The 16250-nt window shown below is 45.4% G+C and overlaps 1 long non-coding RNA gene across 3 annotated transcripts; it reads right to left on the bottom strand.

Annotated features, from left to right (window-relative positions):
- Window positions 1-6334: 6334 nt before the first annotated feature.
- Window positions 6335-14832, bottom strand: LOC109782208 (uncharacterized). 3 transcript variants are annotated; one of them, XR_006671125.2, is made up of 3 exons: window positions 14373-14832; window positions 13301-13468; window positions 6335-6970 (listed from the first exon to the last, which is right to left on the bottom strand). It is a non-coding gene; the product is annotated as an uncharacterized lncRNA (long non-coding RNA). The 3 variants fall into 3 exon arrangements; XR_002237459.4 differs by lacking the exon at window positions 6335-6970 and adding an exon at window positions 11177-11412; XR_002237460.4 differs by lacking the exon at window positions 6335-6970 and adding an exon at window positions 11177-11497.
- Between the last annotated feature and the right edge of the window lie 1418 nt (window positions 14833-16250).

Genomic DNA, 16250 nt, shown 5'->3' on the forward strand with positions numbered 1-16250 from the left:
TCACTGGGAAAGGACACCGCAAGATTGAACCCAAAGCTAAGCACTTCTCCCATTGCAAGAAAGATCAATCTAGTAGGCCAAACCAAACTCATAATTCGAAGAGACTTGCAAAGATAACAAATCATACATAAAAGAATTCAGAGGAGATTCAAATATGGTTCATAGATAATCTTGATCATAAACCCACAATTCATCGGATCTCGACAAACACACCGCAAAAAGAATTACATCAAATAGATCTCCAAGAAGATCGAGGAGAACTTTGTATTGAGATCCAAAGAGAGAAAAGAAGCCATCTAACTAATAAGTATGGACCCGAAGGTCTGTGGTAAACTACTCACACGTCATCGGAGAGGCTATGGTGTTGATGTAGAATCCCTCCGTGATCGATTCCCCGTCCGGCGGAGCGTCGGAAAAGGCCCCAAGATGGGATCTCACGGGTACAGAAGGTTGCGGTGGTGAAAATAGGGTTTCGTAGTGCTCCTGGATGTTTTCGATGTATACGGGTATATATAGGAGAAAGAAGTAGGTCGGTGGAGCTGCGAGGGGCCCACGAGGGTGGGGGCGCGCCTCCCTGCCTCGTGGCCTCCTCGCTTCTTTCTTGACGTCCACTCCAAGTCCTCTGGATCACGTTTGTTCCAAAAATAACTCTCCCGAAGGTTTCATTCCGTTTGGGCTCCGTTTGATATTTCTTTTCTGTGAAACACTGAAATAGGCAAAAAAACAGCAATTTGCACTGGGCCTTTGGTTAATAGATTAGTCCCAAAAATAATATAAAAGTGCTTAGTAAAGCCCATTAAACATCCAAAACATATAATATAATAGCATGGAACAATCAAACATCTATTATATAATTATAAGACAAGAGACAAATAAGCCACAGTATTCGTCCACACAGATTAAATTATCTCGGACGTTTAAGCTTAAAGATTAAAGGCTGAGATTTAAAGATACAACGTTACGTACAAATATTATTAGGGTCTAACTCTTTAGCACTGTCACGTACAAATAGATATATATAAATAGACAAAAAATATCGGAGCATGACCTGTCCAAAAAATCGTATGTCCGATAGGAAAAAGTGTCACGTATAGTATAGTACCACGTCTTAGATCCAGGTTATAAGGAAATATTGCAACGTGCAGATGAACACGTCATCATATACTCACATCCAACGCATATGTTAACTATAAGTCGGACAGAGTCAGCCACAAGCACAATAAAGGCCTTTTCATAAAAAGAAACCTACCGTTTCTAAGAAAAAAGACCTACCAAACCACACCACATGTGCTCCCAATATGCAACTGAATAGAACTCCAGATCGTGTCGGTCACGGCAACCTAGGTAGAACAACCCATATATACAGTTCCAGCTGGACAAAAAATCGGCAAATTTGACAATTTTGACCTATAATCGAAAGCAAATCACAGAATGAACTGGTTCCGAAACTATTTCACACCCCTGGCCCTTTTGTGTAGCGCCCGCCACGCCGGCGCCACACCCTACGGTGCAGCGCCTAGCTCCGGGGCGTTGCACCACTGTCCACCGTGGCAGCCCACGGGCCCGCACCCAGCAGTGCAACGCCTCCGACCTAGGCGCAGCACCTGTAATGTGCAGCGCCTAGCCGCTAGGCGTTGCACGTGTAATGTGCAGCGCCTAGCCGCTAGGCGTTGCATGTGTAATGTGCAGCGCCTAGCCGCTAGGCGCTGCACTGTGACTTATATGCAAACGCGCCAACCCTCTCCTCCCCCACCCTCCCCATTGGCAGTTACAGAAAAAAAGGGCGGCGGCCATCTGCACTCCCCCTCTCAATCCCCTCTCCCAAATCCTTCCGATCCGACGATTTGGTCCGTGCATTTGTTCACCAATCCATCGTAGAAGGTACTCTCCTCCGATCCCCTTCTTTCTATCCATAGAAAATATTATGTTTTGAAGATTTGGGGAACCCTTGTTTGAATCTTGCATGTATTAGATTTGGGTAACTTTTGTTTGAATCTTGCGTATATTAGATTTGGGGAACCTTTGTTAGATTAGAATGTGGTTTGGATAGATAGGTTGACATGTTATTTATATAGTTTGGATACATAGATTGACATGTTTTTTGTATGGAGAAGTAGATTGACATGTTATTTGTATGGAGAAGTAGATTGACATGTTATAGTTTGGATACATAGATTGACATGTTATTTGTATGAAGTAGGCCCAAGTAGGGGGAAGCACCATATGCTTTGGATCTTGCATGTAGTAGGCCTACTTTAGTTTTTTTGAATTGAAAAGATAATCGTGTTGACAAGAATGCTTTGTTGAAATTGTTAGGATGGTTTGGCTTCTCGATGATCACTGGGACCATCAACACCGGTCGTACGCTATGGCGGTGCAGCAGCGGGTAATACTGAAAGTGGCCGGTGTTATGAATTTCGTATGTTTGTTCAAACACAAATGCCCCATATGTAATGTTATGATTTGTTTGTTTGTAGAAGCTTGCACCTCTGAAGCTTCGGTCTCACGGGATCAGCCTTGGAGGGATGAGCTATGATGAGCGGTACACACCTTATGTTAGGGAGGCAGGACTTCTCCCTTTCATTGAGTTGGTCCGCCGGTCGACGCCACCCAACAATGCTGCAGCACTCACCGCGCTTATTGATCATTGGAGGCCGGAGACACACACTTTCCATCTTCGGACCGGGGAGATGACCGTGACGCTGCAGGATATCGCTATGATCACCGGTCTTCCTATCGATGGCAATCCTTTATGTATGAACACCGATTCTGAAGGGTGGCGCGCGCAGATGCAAGCCCTTATCGGTATGGTTCCTCCGGAGCCTCGGGAGCCAGAAAGGGAAGATAAGAAGAAGGAAAGAGTCGCAGCGGGCGCTACTTTCACGTGGATATCATCGCACTTCGCTCATTGCCCCGACGATGCTAATGAGGACATGGTGAAGACTTATGCTCGTGTCTACATGTGGTACGTGGTATCGAGGACAATGTTTGCTGATGGCACCGGCAAGAATGCTCCATGGATGTGGCTGAAGGCGTTGACCGTCTTCGATAGCAAATGGAGTTGGGGTTCGGCGACACTAGCTTACTTGTATCGACAGGTATGAAGTTGTTTCCTTTTCACTTCATTGATACATTATCAATGCGCTCTTGCGGCAAATTTGACCATGTTCTTTTTTATGTGCAGTTGGACGATGCCAGTTGTAGGCACACTGGAGGTATTGGTGGTTGTCTGCTCGCACTTTCCATATGGAGCTGGGAGCGTTTGCCGGTTGGACGACCTAAGACCGTGAAGTACGAGGATTGGGACGATAAAGACGACCCACTACGGCTCCCCACTTGGGCTTACAAGTGGGATGTGTTAAATGAGACGACGGATGATCCCTCTATAATGTACAAGTTGTACAAGAGCGAGCTGGACGCGATCACGCGTGAACCGACCTTGCATAAGTGATTATCATGCTTGTATCTTCACTCGATATCAATTTTGCATTCAATCCCATTTTGCAGGTGGAATGGGAGCCGTATGGAAAAGGAGAGAGTTTTGGTAACCCTATAGAGTTCAGGCTTAATCCGATGTGCATTAGGGATAGGGATCTCTGGCATATGCGGTGCCCACTGATATGCAACTGGGCGGTTGAGCTTCACCTGCCACATCAGGTGTTCCGCCAGTTTGGTTTGTTCCAGTCACACCCGCCGGAGTGGGAGGACACGGACAAGTTGCTACACGCGTAAGATATAATTAACCTTGAGCACTTAGCAGCTTCTCGACGGTTTCGATGATGCTAATATCCTGTTTCTAACTTGCAGGTTGGATAGGAAAAAGCAGCGGAAGATCAAAGATTGGGCCAGCCATCACAGGAAGTATGTCGTGCAGTTCGCTCTTAGTGTGGAGCAAGCAAGGGCTGGAAAACGAGCCCAGCTTCGTGAGCACTGCCCGGATGCGTTCAACAACTATCTCACATGGTTTCTTGCAAGTACCCGCGTGGAGGTATGCCAGCCGGCGTATGCTGAGGAGATTCTGGAGGAACCCACCGTTTTTGATGAGGTAGCCCAGCACCAGTACAACGCATTAGTCAGGAAAGGCAACTCGGTGATCCCTTCAGCTCCAATGATGAACTTTGTGGTTAGCCCTTTTTGCTTTTCCATTCGCACTTTTCACATCTTCGCTTGCCTAACACTTTGATACCGTTTCTGTTCATAGCGTGCCCAGATCAAGAAAGCAGCTGACGAGACCGAGACTATTCTGGAAACAACCTCGGCTGGCAAAAGTGATGGGGAAGGTGCACTTTGAGAATTCATTAAGGTTCACATCTCCTTCAAACTAGCACTTAACATTTGTTGGTACGTTCCATGTCTCATTCACTTGTACATGTTGCAGCGCCAGGGCCAAAAGTTAAGGCGGCTATCAAACCTTTTCGGTTGTCGTGACCCCGAGTATGTATCACCAGAACGGTCTAGGTCGGCGGCACCATCAGATCCCGCTTCGGGGCAGAGCCATGGTGAACCTTTCACGGATGAGGATGTGGGTGGGGTCACCCAAGAGGTGTGGCATGACGATATATATCCATTTGTTGATGCATTGCTAACTATATCCTCACACACGGTCTTTCCATATCTTTTGTTGATGCATAGGTTGCTGATGATATGACCTTGGGGACGTACCGGGCTCGGTCTGCATACGAGTTGAAGCCTAGGAGGGGAATCAACAAGTACACACCTGAAGACTTCACCCAAAGAGGCAAAAGGACGGTCGGCACCTCGCGGATGGCGGCTTTGGATGACTATTTGGATGACGATGTCAAACCGGTGGCGGAGCCGGAGCCGGAGCGGGTTCCTCTTCCTAGGAAGGTGAAGAAGATAAGCGTCAAGAGGGAGGAGGACCCAGCAAGCGTGGAAAGCACTAGTCATCTTAGTTTTTTTATAATGTTGAACTTCGAGTGCGATTTGTTATGTCGTTGAACATGGAGTGGTCGTACCTTTTATGTCGTTGAACTTGGAGTGGTGGTAGCTCTATGGTAAACTGGAACTTATTGTGATGGTCATTTCTATGAAATGAAGTCTTTTGTGAACCCTTTCTTTCTTATACTAATTGTTATACTTGGAGAAATGATGTCGTACCTGAATGTTTGTTATACTAGTTGTTGAACTGTGGCTGAAAGAACTGTGGCTAAAAAAGACCCAGTAGAGGGGGGGAGGAGGCACAGTAGGTAGGCCTCTAGTTTCAGGCCAAAAATTGCTAAGTGTTTGTGCAGCGCCTAGCACGCAGGCGCCACACACTGCAGTGCAACGCCTAGCTCGCAGGCGCTGCACTATAGAGTGTGGCGCCTCCGTGCTAGGCGCTGCATATGTCTGTAACTAGCCAAACTTCTGTTGCTTTCTGGATAGCTACAGACATGTGCAGCGCCTAGCTTGGAGACGCCGCACTCTACAGTGCAACGCCTAGCTCGCAGGCGCTGCACTATAGAGTGTGGCGCCTCCGTGCTAGGCGCTGCATATGTTTGTAACTAGCCAAACTTCTGTTGCTTTCTGGATAGCTACAGACATGTGCAGCGCCTAGCTCGGAGGCGCCGCACTCTACAGTGCAACGCCTAGCCAGCAGGCGCTGCACTATAGGGTGTGGCGCCTCCGTGCTAGGCGCTGCATATGTCTGTAGCTAGCCAAACTTCTGTTGCTCTTCTGGATAGGTGCAGACATATGCAGCGCCTAGCACGGAGGCGCCGCACTCTACAGTGCAACGCCTAGCACGCAGGCGCTGCACTATAGAGTGTGGCGCCTCCATGCTAAGCGCTGCACTATAGAGTGTGGCGCCTCCGTGCTAGGCGCTGCATATGTCTGTAACTAGACAAACTTCTGTTGCTCTTCTGGATAGGTGCAGACATATGCAGCGCCTAGCACGGAGGCGCCACACTCTACAGTGCAACGCCTAGCTCGCAGGCGCTGCACCATAGAGTGTGGCGCCTCCGTGCTAGGCGCTGCACATGTCTTTAGGTATCCAGCAACCAACAGAAGATATGCCTACAGTTTCAGGCAAAAATTTCGCTAAGTGTTTGTGCAGCGCCTAGCTAGGAGGCGCCACACTGTACCGTGCAGCGCCTAGCCCGCAGGCGCTGCACTGTACAGTGTGGCGCCTCCTAGCTAGGCGCTGCACTAGTCTGTAGCTATGCAGCCAGAACAGAAGGTACTTTACAGTTTGAGGCACTTGGACTTGGACTTGGTGAATTTTTAAGCTATCCAGAGAGCAACAGCAGCTAGGCGCCACATGGTAGATTGCAGCGTCCAAGTACTTCACGACACATAGTAGTTCATAACACATACTACTTCACGACACATGGTAGTTCGTACAACCAAATCAAGGAGGACACATAGTAGTTCACCGCACATAGTAGTTCTTACAACCAAATCAAGGAGGACACATAGTAGTTCACCGCACATAGTAGTTCTTACAACCAAATCGAGGAGGAGACATAGTAGTTCACGGCACACAGCAGTTCACAACCAAATCGAAGAGGAGACATAGTAGTTCACAAGCAAATCGAAGAGGAGACATAGCTCTATTGCGTAGAGGAAGGCCCCTTTCCCTTCTTCTTCTTCCTCTCTTCTTCCTCTTCCTCCTCCCTTTTTCTTATGAGGTGAGCCTCCTTAACCACCCTCTCCATGAATATCTGCTTGTCCCTCTCTTCTTTTTCAGCTGCAATTGCCCAAAGCTTCATGGTTTTTTCTTCAAAATCTTGTTGACGCTTCTTCTGTGCCTCCTCAACTTGCCTCATCAACGCTTGCTCCCTAGCGCGCATCGCATTTGCCGCACTCTGTTTTCGCTTCCTCTCCTTCTCAAGCTCCTCTTCCTTCTTCTTCTTTAGCTTGGTTGCATCCTCCTCTCTAAGCTTCTTCGCCGCCTTCTCCCACCATCCGGCCATCTCATCTTCGCCATCCTCCTTCATCGTTGGTTTGTTGGGTTGGGAAGCCGCCATACCTACAATGAGTGGAACATAATGGTTAGTAAGGACAATAAGAACAAATGGAAGCAAATATGAAAAGAAGAACATATGGAAAAACAAGAACATATGATACATTATAGTTAGTGAGGAACATACGGAAACGGTCCATCTAGGTATCCAAACATTCCTCTATAACGAACTTGCGCTTGTCCATCACCACGGCCAAGTCCACCACCAAGGCCAAGACCATCACCAAGGCCGAGACCATCACCACGGCCATTACCACCACGTCGAGCTCTTCCACCACCACGGCCGAGACCACCACCACCACCTCTACCACCACCACGGCCTCTTGTAAGTCCAAGTTGCCGACCTCTTGGTTGGCTAGGCACTTGTTGGCTACCACTTGGTTGCCTTGGCACTTGTTGGCTACCACTAGGTTGGCTAACACTTGGTTGGCTAGGCACTTGTTGGGTACCACTTGGTTGCCTTGGCACTTGTTGGCTACCACTAGGTTGGCTACCACTTGGTTGGCTACCACTTGGTTGGCTACCACTAGGTTGGCGACCACTAGGTTGGCTACCACTTGGTTGGCTCCCTTGTGTAGCTCCATGTTGGCTTGTGCTTGCATCATTTTTCTTGGACCTTTTCCTTGGTTTCGTACATTTTCTTTTGTTGTGGCCATGACCTTTGCACTCCCCACAACGGGAGCTCTCACGAGGCTCTTGGAATTGGTCGTTGCCCGCTTCGCGGCGCCCACCATGGCCCCATCCGTCCATGTCGCCTCTAAGACGCTTTGTCTTACGTCTACCCCGTTTAACAACCTTCAACTCCGGATCCGGCCATAGTTGAACTCCATGATACTCCGGCCATTGTGATTGGTCAAAGTATGGGTGAAAGCGGGGAGCCCATGTTTTCTTGACCGTCATGATTGAGAACTGGGACTCCCTCACGGTGCGTGGGTGATTGATGTCCACATTCCTAACGCGGCCGGCGGCATACAAATGTGAGCATGGGAGATGAAGCAACAATGGCCTCCCGCAAGTGCAATCACATTGTGTTAACGACACCTTGAAAGCCCGACCTCCATGTTGCCGGTCATCGTTTGTGGTTCCTCCTGGCTCTTTCACTTCGTACTTCCACTCCTCATTGTCATATAATATAGCTTCTTCTGAGTCCGCCTTCCGTGATTGAAATAGCAACCATTCATCAACTTTGGATGGGAACTTGTACTTGTACTTCCGTGGGTTCTCACCCGCTATCTGTGCATCGGTTTCCATCGAGTACTTTACAAAGTACGCATTCATCTTGTCAAATGTATATTGAACTATTGCCGTCACGGGTAATCCACGTGCACCTTTGAGCACCCTATTGAAGCATTCGGCCATATTGCTTGTCATTTGACCGTATCTCCGGCCATCTTCATCAAAAGCACGTGCCCACTTGTTCCGGTATTGAATGTGCCTATTGAGAAAGTCTTGACCCCCGGGATCAAGTTTTTTGTGTGCGAGCAATTTGTTGTACAAAGTGGCGAAGCGCTTATCGGAAAAAGCGAGACAACAATCTTGAAGATCATCGGCCAACTCCTTAAGGCCACATGCCCTATAGAAGTTCGAACAAAAGTGCCTCATGCATCATCGATGGTGCAACGGAGCATGCCCGGGAATGTCAATCTCCACGGCGTTAAGAATTCCTTGATTCCGATCCGATATGACACAAATTTCCCTTTGAGCGGGTAACACCTTCGTCCTCAAAAGATGTAGAAACCACTCCCAGTTGTCATTGTTTTCCACCTCAACCAAAGCAAATGCCAATGGCAACACCCGGTTATTGGCATCACTTGCTATCGCAACCAACAAGGTGCCCTTGTATTGTCCGGTCAAGAACGTGCCATCAATTGCGATGACCGGCCTACAATGTTCGAAAGCCCTCACACATTGCTCGAACGCCCAAAAAGCACGGCCAAATACTCTGACTTTCCTTCCTTCATGAACTGTTGTTTGGTGCCCATGAGGCTCGACCACATGAACCATGCCCGGGTTTGTCGCGGCCATGGCTAACAACAACCTAGGGATTCGGTTGTATGCTTCCTCCCATGTACCATACAACATCTTAAATGCGGCTTGCTTCGCCTTCCATGCCTTGCCGTATTTCACTTGGTAATGAAAGATGGCTTTCACAAGGTCAATGACATGTTGGACGCTCATTGTTGGAAGTGTGGATATTGAGTTCGAGAGCCTGTAAGCGATGAACTCGGACGTGAGTTGTTTGTGGTCTTGGGACACAATCTTGCCATCCACCCTTTTGCCTTGGCACATGTGAGTTGGCACACAACTCACTACATGCCAAGTAGGACCTCCTTTCCATGGTCTTGCACGCACAATCCACGGACAACCGCTACGGCGTCTTGCCACTCCTTGTTGGACCTCCTTTCCACGACCTCTACCACCACCACGGCCTCTTTTAAGTCCAAGTTGGACCTCCTTTTCATCTTCACATGCACATGCAACCGTGTAGCGCACATTGACGTCCGAGTGCACCACCTTGTGTGGACGATAATGCGTAACCGAGTAGTTGTCGAGCCACATCTTCAAATCCAACAAGCTGTCGAACTTAGAACCTTTAGCAATCCGGTTCTGGTCGTCTACCAAATCACGGTGAGAGCTTGGCCTAACCCCAAGAGCTACACATTGGCCACCATCTACCACGGCTTCATCCGCGAGACTAACATCCTTGAACAATGTAGTCCGATGATCCCGACCAAATACCTTCTCGAAAGCTTCGGCCTCCTTCACCGTGAACCCCTCCCCATCAACTTGTTCATCGGGACCATCGTCATCCGAGTCCGATGCATATGCACGGGAAAAAGGGATGGAATGGTCCATTGTCTCTTGCAAATGATATTTGTCGAGATCACCCACATTGTTGTCATGGAGATCAACTTCATTGTCATCGTCCGCATACTCATCGTTGTCCTCTTGCAAAGATTCATCTTGGTTGTTTCTACACGGGCTCAATGTTGGCCTCACTTCTTGGGTCAAAAGAGGTTCAACAATTTCATCTTGCTTCAAGGGTGGGGGGCTACTAGCAACCAAAGGGGAGGGGTTCCGGTTCAAGTCCAAATGCAAACTTGACTCAACCTTCTTCGTTGCAAATAACTCAAGAGCTTTGTCTAGTGATTCGGCCACCGTCTCCTTGTATGCAACCCAACGTTGCTCCGAGTTTACATGCATTGTCTTCCAACGGATGTGCATTCCAAAACCAACATTATGCCTTCCCTCCAACTCAATGATATCACTAGGGTCCATCCAATTCAAATCTTTCCTAACTTGTTGCAAGAGCTCCGCATAGCTAGGACTACTATCAAACACAATGTCAAGCTCATCCGGGTCCGGTTCTTTATTGCCTTTCAAAAAGGCGTCTTTGTCCCCATGATGAACAAACACACATGTTCTTCCCATCCCTATAAGCAATGAACACAAGGTAACATTGCTTCCATGAGTACTAATCCATGGATTAACACCGAATACAAACCCTAATATATATATATAACAACAACCCTAACCCTAACCATAACCCTAACCCTAAACCTAACCCTAACCATAACCCTAGCCCTAAACCTAAACCTAGCACCAACATAAGAACACCCATAAGAATAACCCTAGCATATTAACAAAACCTAATCATAAAAATTGGCAAACAAACATCTCACATCTCCATGCAAATCTCTAGATCCAAACTAAACTAGGGTTTCCCCAAACTACCAACAAATGAGCAATGGGAGAACTTTACTTCGATCAAAACAAGGGGATCGGAGATTATTACCTTGAGGGAGGATTTGACTTCGAAATCCACAGACAAATTCTTCAAATTTGCAAGATTTGGAAGAAGATTTGAGAGGGGGGAGGGGGCAAAGCTCGGGGAGAGAGTGAGAGAGTGTGTGGTGGGGGGTGGGGGAGGGGGAGGGGGGCCAAGCCAAGTGGCTGGATAAGTCACAGTGCAGCGCCTAGCCGCTAGGCGCTGCACATTACACGTGCAACGCCTAGCGGCTAGGCGCTGCACATTACAGATGCAGCGCCTAGCTCGGAGGCGTTGCACGGCTGGGTGCGGGCCCGTGGGCTGCCACGGTGGACAGTGATGCAACGCCCCGGAGCTAGGCGCTGCACCGTAGGGTGTGGCGCCGGCGTGGCGGGCGCTACACAAAAGGGTTAGGGGTGTGAAATAGTTTCGGAACCAGTTCATTCTGTGATTTGCTTTCGATTATAGGTCAAAATTGTCAAATTTGCCCAAAAAATCACACGCCCAAGCCACCAACGCCATGTCACAACACCTAGAAAATCAAAGCCGGCCAGACTCGAATAAGCCGAGACGACGAAGAAAACATCCGACGTGCAACTCGACGCCTGACGAAGCGCCCAACAGCTTCACATGACAAGCAACTCGGCGTCCAACGAAGTACTGGCCAACCGCTTCTCACCTGAATCATCGAGTTCAGTAAATACTACTCCCTCCGTCCCAAAATGTAAGACGCTTTTTGATACTATCACAGTCTCAAAAAACATCTTACATTTCGGGACGGAGGGAGTGTTTAGTAAACAAGATTATTTGGGATAAAATTCATATGTACTTTATTAACTGATAACTATTTTTTCATTCGTTTGAAGGCAAAATATTATGGTTTGGAAAGAGGATAACTGTACATATTTTTTACAGGCAGAAGAAGGCACAAAACTTAGAAGACTCAAATTCCAAACTCCTACCGTTTGAGCAGCAGATTTTGATTATATGGCCAACCTATTTAAGTACATCCATAAGGGCGACGACCAAGTAACAGCCTTGCTAAAGGAAAGGGATGTGGAAAACGACAATAACAAATCAAGAAATGCCTAGAGATGAGATACGTAACAACAATCCATGCATGCTAGCGGATATTCCAGTTTGAACTACACTATCGTGATCCACCAGTCAAGAGGCTGCCATTCTACCTTGAAAGCAAGGAGCAAGTTGTGTTTCCATACTCGACTGATATTGAGAGGATAGTAAGAAAGCCAAGATCAAAAAGTAGTTCTGATGGAGGCAAATAAAATACACGAGCTAGGAAAAGAATTAACCTATGCAGAATTCCCATCAAAATTTGCATGGAAAAGCGAAACAAATAGTTGGGAGAAGCGATAAAGGAGCTTATATGATTGGAAGAATATACCATGCACACCCCGCCAGGGGTAGTGATACTACCTAAGAGCGCTTCTAAACACAGTGAAACGATCCACGCCATTTGATGATGTTAGAACAGTTCGCGGATTTGTTCACTCAACATATAAATCAACACACAAGCGCTCGGAGTTCTTAATGGCGATAATGAGTGGATTGAATGCATCAACAAAGCATCCAGCTAAGAATCAGGGACATAATTGTGTCATCTATTCACTACAATATATGCGATTGCGAGGTGGCCAGCCCAAAGATGTTGTGGGATTCAACATGGGAGGCAACGTCCGAAGATAACCACTACAAGGGAAGAATTCTCCTAAACAAAAGAAGGCATATGCTCCGATCGAGATAGAAAAACTAACGAGGCAGGCAGGAAAGTCATTAAAAGAATATCTAGAGATAGAAGTACCAAATGTTACAACAAAGCAATTAGAACAAAGTTACGATCACAAGGAAAAGGAGTGCTTGCAGTAGCATCATGTGGGATTGCAGCGTTGCTGCTCCAAGGTGGAAGAACAGCACACTTAAGATTACACACTCCACTAAATATGACAGAAGAATCAAACTTGGGAAATAAAAGAAGGCTCACATTTGGCTGAACTGATAAAGAAGACCTCACTAATGTTGTGGGATGAAGCTCATATGGCAAAGAAACACTGCTTCATGACACTAAACAAAAGCCTTGGGGATATTCTAAGGTTCACAACCGAAAACAGCGACGAAAAGCCATTTGGTGGCATGACAGTTGTGCTAGGAGGCGACTTCAGACAAATCGTCCCCATTTTAACAAAGGGAAAGATATAGCAGAGAGTAAGGTCATACCTATGGAATCACGTCAAAATATTTAGCCTAACTGAGCACATGCGGCTGAAGTATCTATAAGAAGATCAAATACATACGGAAAACATGGCCGAATTTGCAGAATGGATGTTACAAACTGGCGATGGAAAGGCAACATCGAATGAAGGAGATGATTGGATATAAGGCTGAATACCCCAAAAGAGATCGGCAAAAGCACATACCCATAGTTGCTACAAAACTAGCGTGATCGCGATTTTTTTGAAGAAACAACAATGTCGTGTCAACGAAATGAAACTGTCAAAAACATAAATGACTACATAATGAGCCAAATATAAGGTGAAGATGTGACATACCTAAGCCTGGACACTTATGCGAGGCAACAACAAACTACAACATCATGGAGAACATGTGTCCAATGGAGTTCCTTAACAGCATGACATTCTCAGGAATTCTAAACCAGACAAATTCAAGGTTGTTTTAGGAGTGATGCTTCGACACAACATCAATCAGTCGGCAAGTTTCTGCAATGGTACAAGAATAACTATCACAAAGCTGGAAAACAAGTACACTGAGGCACGGATAATTACAGGAACACACACGTAGACGACAAGGTATGGATATCTAAAATCATCATGTCGCCAAGCGAAACGAAGTGACCGTTTGTGCTGAAAATAAGACACTATTAGTAAGCTTGCCATGACCATAAATAAGAGCCAAGGTCAGTCCCTCAATAAGGTGAGCGCAGGACTATATTTGGCCTAAGTAAGTATTCTATCATGGACAACTGACCGTGGCGTTATCAGGAGTCACAAAATAGAGAAGGGTTTAAGATGTTGATTAACGACAACATGCCCAAGCGAAGATATTCAACGAGTAGTATACAACGAGACCTTATATTTTTATTTATTTTTGTTATTCAAGTAAATGCACATGAACGCCAGATCGTGGTTTTGTAAACTGGAAATAAGAAAAGAAAATATTAATTGGATGGAATGTCACAATAGAATTTTTCACAAATGCAAATAGTAGTACTATCAACTAGAAAAAAATTGGTGTCATGCGGAGTATAACATTTGCTGTATAAAGTTCCATATAATTGCTAAGTGCTAAAGAGGACAATAATTAAAGGACAGTACAATCCCGAAAGAAAAAATGTAAGTTGAACCCTATAAAATAAATAGTATGCAATAGAGATCAATGGCAGGTCGTATAGCTATATAGATTCAAACATCCTACTAATAGTCCATACGTGAATACCAACAGTATGTATGTACATCTGCTAAGTAGAAATTGTAACTGCGTAATTTATAATTATATCACCATATCTCTGGAATTACTTTAACAGGCATACTAAATAACTGAAATTATGAAGTACATATGCTGCCAAGCAAAAGGAGAAATGGGAGTTTACAAAGAGATTCATACCTATTGCTCTTCTCAGCCTATGACGAACAACTGGCCATTCAGCACAACGCCAAAGCTCTCTGCCCCGGCGCCTGTGGCCTCTCGGCGACCGCCCTCTGTCTTTCCAGCAGCGACAGCGAGATGCGGCCTCGCTGGTGGCCGGTGCCACAACCGCGGCTCCAACACAGGTCCCCGACTCGGCCAGACATGGACTCGAAGAGAACACCCTTACAAGCTTTCCTCATGCACGAGCAGCCCTCTGATTTGGCATAGCCAGCTTGGAAGACCAGGCTGCACGATTCTTCCGGGAAATCTGCAACGCCTCCATCACACCAGGAACCTCCGGCGCCGCCGTCGGACATCCCGCGTTCTCCGTTGCTCCACCTTGCCCACCCCGTGGCCACGCATGGCTTGGAAGACCAGCACCATAGAAAACCAAAAGGGGATCTGTTCTATCTTTCTAGAAGCAGAGACAAGAGATGGATACCACGTTAAGCACTACAAAGATATTTGTTCTCAGCATTTTCTCTTCTTTTTCTTTTTGATGGTTTTCTTACAACATTGGGAATAAGTAGAGTGTACAGAACTTTTTTGCACTTAAGAGCTACATAATTTTATATAGGCAACATTCGTTGGAACAATTTAAAGTTTTATATTGAAAAGATGGATTATGACCATGTAAAAAAATAGTAAGAATGACTGGGTAAACTAAATGATAAGTAAGTTTATATATTGGACCAATGGACAAAGAGCATGTACTTTTTTTTGAGTGGACGAAGAGCATGTACTTTTTTTAGGGTACGAAGAGCATGTACTAATGCTACGATATATGGGAAAAAAGATGGCTAGCCAAATGCAAACGGAATGTTGTTTAAAAGTACAAATAACCTAGAAAGATTCGGGACGAAGGAATTAATAAAGAAAAAGGAAAACAATCACAATTCGCAAAAAAATAACAATTGCAACTTAAATAATATTATAACCTTGAAGGCCAAATGCACGGATCATAGGAAAGAATCTAATTAGATGGATATAAATTATATAGTAGAATAATATAGTTGAGTAAACAAATGGTTGCACAAAAATACATAAATTCTAAGGATTTTATTTGTGGGTGCGTCTTACTATAAAGAATGTTTAATTTAAAATAAAAGAAATAAATGTTTGGAAAATATCAAATGAAAAATTATTGATGGACATTCAACACTCTATAATCTATGAATTCTAAGTAAAGACTTTTTTCTGATTATTACGCCTTCCTTCTCATAATGTTACATGTATTAGTTTCAGCATGAAAATTAGAGCAGGTTTACTTGGGCGATCCAATCTCAAACGAAGAAGACGTTGTGAGCTAACCTCAAGAGAGACCCAACCAGCGATTTGTTTTCCTTTCCAAAAAAATAGCGATCATTAGTTATGGTTGTAACTGAAAGAGAACATAAGGCAGGTGTGTCTTAGATTATGGGATTGCATGCAAAACTAATACGCCTAAGGAAGCTAATTATGAGCATCTAGTGAATACTGAAACATATAATAATTTGTAAAAAATCTAGCCGCGCAAATGCGCGGGTGCACCCGCTAGTTATAGATACGTTGGAGACGTATCAAACATCCCCAAGCTTAATTCCTGCTCGTCCTCAAGTAGGTAAATGATAAAAACGGAATTTTTGATGTGGAATGCTACCTAGCATATTTCTCAATGTAATTTCCTTTATTGTGGCATGAATGTTCAGATCCGAAAGATTCAAGATAAAAATTTAATATTGACATGAAAATAATAATACTTCAAGCATACTAACAAAGCAATCGTGTATTCTCAAAATAACATGGCCAAAGAAAGTTATCCCCATAAAATCCTATAGTCTGGCTATGCTCTATCTTCATCACACAAAGTATTTA

This window comes from Aegilops tauschii, chromosome 1 (genome assembly GCF_002575655.3).
Source record: "Aegilops tauschii subsp. strangulata cultivar AL8/78 chromosome 1, Aet v6.0, whole genome shotgun sequence".
In the NCBI taxonomy this organism is placed as follows: Eukaryota; Viridiplantae; Streptophyta; class Magnoliopsida; order Poales; family Poaceae; genus Aegilops; species Aegilops tauschii.